Below are 4,078 nucleotides of genomic sequence, written 5' to 3'. Positions count from 1 at the left end.
AAAAAATAGAAAGAAAGAAAGAGGATAAAATAAAATAAAGTAAGATAAAATAAAGTTATTAAAATAAAAAATATTAAGAAAAAAAATTTTTTTAAGTACAAAAACACGGACGGACAGAACTCTAGGACAAATGGTGAAAGCAAAGCTATACAGACAAAATGTCACACAGAAGCATACACATACACACTCACAAAAAGAGGAAAAGGGGAAACAATAATATATCTTGCTCCCAAAGTCCACCTCCTCAATTTGGGAGGATTCGTTGTCTATTCAGGCATTCCACCGATGCAGGGTACATCAAGTTGATTGTGGAGATTTAATCCGCTGCTCCCGAGGGTGCTGGGAGAGATTTCCCTTTCTCTTCTTTGTTCGCACAGCTCCCGGGTTCAGCTTTGGATTTGGACCCGCCTCTGCGTGTAGGTCACCTGAGGGCGTCTTTGCTCAGACAGGACGGGGTTAAAGGAGCCGCTGATTCGGGGGCTCTGGCGCACTCAGGCCGGGGGGAGGGAGGGGCACGATGCGGGGCGAGCCTGGGCGGCAGAGGCCGGCGTGACGTTGCAGCAGCCTGAGGCGCGCCGTGCGTTCTCCCGGAGAAGTTGTCCGTGGGTCCCGGGACCCTGGCAGTGGCGGCTGCACAGGCTCCCCGGAAGAGGGGTGTGGATAGTGACCTGTGCTCGCACACAGGCTTCTTGGTGGCGGCAGCAGCGGCCTTACCGTCTCATGTCCGTCTCTGGGGTCTGCGCTTTTAGCCGCTTTTAGCTCGCTCCCGTCTCTGGAGCTCCTTTAAGCAGCGCTCTTAATCCCCGCTCCTCACACACCAGGAAACAAAGAGGGAAGAAAAAGTCTCTTGCCTCTTCGGCAGGTCCAGACTTTTCCCCGGACTCCATCCCGGCCAGCCGTGGTGCACTAACCCCCTGCAGGCTGTGTTCACGCCGCCACCCCCAGTCCTCTCCCTGGGATCCAACCGAAGCCCGAGCCTCAGCTCCCAGCCCCCGCCCATCCCGGTGGGTGAGCAGACGAGCCTCTAGGGCTGGTGAGCGCCGGTCGGCACGGATCCTCTGTGCGGGAATCTCTCCGCTTTGCCCTCCGCACGCCTGTGGCTGCGCCCTCCTCCGCGGCCCCGAAGCTCCCCCCTCTGCCCCCCGCAGTCTCCGCCCCCGAAGGGGCTTCCTAGTGTGTGGAAACCTTTCCTCCTTCACAGCTCCCTCCCACTGGTGCAGGTCCCGTCCCTATCCTTTTGTCTCTGTTTATTCTTTTTTCTTTTGCCCTGCCCAGGGACGTGGGGAGTTTCTTGCCTTTTGGGAGGTCTGAGGTCTTCTGCCAGCGTTCAGTGGGTGTTCTATAGGAGCAATTCCACGTGTAGATGTATTTCTGATGTATCTGTGGGGAGGAAGGTGATCTCCGCGTCTTACTCTTCCGCCATCTTCCTCAACTCCTCTACATTCTTATAAGTATTCTTGAGCTTTGTTAGTGGGAGTAGAGCAGCATTTAGTTTATGATTAGATTATGGTTAATTTTCCCTCTCTACTGAGACAATGCATTTCTGAATACTGTACCTGGTGCCTGGTGAATTATGCAGTTTTCTATTCTGATGGGTTGGAAACCCAAACTATTACAGGTGCTGTGTGAGTTCCTAGGACTATTGCCTCTAATATCACTAATCCTGCCTGATATCCTAAAGACCTCAACTCTCTACAAGGTTACCTACACATTAAAGAATTCTCCAGTAAAATCGTTAATAATACACTTTTTAACCAGACAAGTTTGTTCATATTGAAATATAAATATCCAAAACATGGGCAGGTAACTTTGGACAAAAATTGAGGGAAAGGCCTAGCAGACATTAAAATATAGCAAATAGCTCCAATAATTATAAAAATGTGGTATTAGCTATAGAATAAGCATATCATTTAAACTGAACACAAATCCCCGAAATAGAACACAAAGGATAAGAGATTTGGGAATAAGGTTAAGGCGGTATCTCAAATTACTGGACAAATATTCAAAAAAGTTGCTGAGACAATGTGTAGCTATCAGGAAACATATTCCTTTTACCATGGAGAAAAAAATAGATAAAAATGTAACCGGAAAATATCTGTCAGTATAGTAGAGGAAATTATGGCAAAATTGTTTTTTGACTTTGCAGTGGAGAAGGCTTTTCTAATAATGATGCAAGGGCAGTTGGAAGTGAGAGGGTTGCATGTCAAGATTCGGAAAGTGGAAAATTTAAGGACTGAGAACAAGTGAGAAGGAAAGAAGGATGGTAAAAGTGGTAATTTTCTTAAAATTACAGTGAAGAGAAGGACCTGTGCTTTATATTTTGGGAACCTCTTCTAGTCATGTGAATATTTGGGGAAAGACATGGATAATCTAGGACTCTAGGGTTATGGGGTGGGGGTGATTGGAGAAGTGGGCATTTGTGACAGCTGCTGCTCTGGGCTGCTTTTCCGATAAGTTTGTTACATTCAGGAGGCAGAGAAAGATAGCAATTGGGGAAGTTCTGGGAATCTGAGCCTCCGTGTTGTTGGCATTCCTTTACTGGGCAGGGCACTGGAGACAGAGGCACCGTTCAAAGTGGCTGTTGTAATGTCTTCAGAGAATCTTTTATTATGTTGGGGGAATTAGGGCCTGCTAGTAGGAGCCATTTTCAGTATCTTAATAGTATTATTCTTCTCCAAAGCTTCTTGCCAAGAAAACATTGGTTGCAAAAAATAAGTTATCACTGGGGATTTGATAAACAAAAGTGCCTGTTAGTGCGCAAGTAGTTTTGGCCCCAAGCATTCTGAATAATTAAAGCATTGCATCAGCCTTGGAGACCAAGAGACCACACTGGAAGGAGACAGTGACTGAAGTTTGCCATATACCTCAGGGAATGAACTTTTTCCTTCCCTGCTTCATGAACCCAAGGCAAGGACTGGAGTTCCAAGCCATCTCTAAGTAAGGCCGATCAAAAATATCCATCATAATCATTGCCTCAATGTACCACATTACCCAAGACATTACACCCTAGAGAAACACTTGGCATTTACATGTAGAAGTCTATACATCAGCAAGTAAATAAATTGGATTAATTTCTATTAAAGACTTTAATTTTTAAGAGCAACTTTAGGTTCACAGTAAAACTGAGAGGAAGGTACGGAGATGCCCCACATACCCCTGCCCCCGCCACATGCAGAGCCTCCCGCATTATCAGCCTTCCCTACCAGAGCTATACATTTTTTCCAATTGATGAACTTATATTGGCACATAAGAACCCAGAGTGCATAGTGTGCCTTAGGGTTCTCTCCTGACGTTGTACATTCCATGAATCTGGAGAAATGTATAATGGCATCCATCTATCATTACGGTACCATACAGAGTGTCTTCACTGCCCTAAAAATCCTCTGTACTTCACCTATTCATCTCCCTCCTACCAATTCATACTGAATTTTTGCTCCGGACGCGCAGGCCCAGCGGCCATGGCTCACGGGCCCAGCCGCTCTGCGGCATGTGGGATCTTCCCGGACCGGGACACGAACCCGTGTCCCCTAGCATCGGCAGGCAGACTCTCAACCACTGCGCCAACAGGGAAGCCCCGTACTGAATTTTTAAATTATGAAATAAGATAAAGGTACATCTATCTTTAATTAGGCCGTCTTTTTGAGTTCTTCACTCAAAAGCACTAAAGTGCTCGTAGAATATGCTTGCCGTTAGAAGGTACCAGGTTTACTTAGGACTCAAGGTCCCGGAGGTTCATCTATTTATAGAGCTCTTTAACAAGTCAGTGAGAGAGCAAAGTTGATACTTTTCATTATCATTTTACCAACAGAAGATATTATTCTACTTGGCTAGGCCTTTGAATCCGGGCAATATTCTAGGGGACAGGGAACTGTGATATCATGCAATACACTAAGAGCCTTCATTATGATACCTCCCCTAAACTCTGCATGTCTCCTTTAATTAATGTAGGTATGTAAGAGTAGGTGGAATTTTTAAAAATAAATATGCCTCTCATTAATAAAAGTATAAACAAACACCTCAATTGTAACTTTATAGATCACATATTTTAACAATATGTAATAAATAAAGGCAAGTCTTT

The sequence above is a fragment of the Lipotes vexillifer genome, unplaced genomic scaffold (genome assembly GCF_000442215.2).
Source record: "Lipotes vexillifer unplaced genomic scaffold, Lipotes_vexillifer_v1.1 scaffold977, whole genome shotgun sequence".
Classification (NCBI taxonomy): Eukaryota; Metazoa; Chordata; class Mammalia; order Artiodactyla; family Lipotidae; genus Lipotes; species Lipotes vexillifer.
This window is presented reverse-complemented; position numbering follows the sequence as displayed.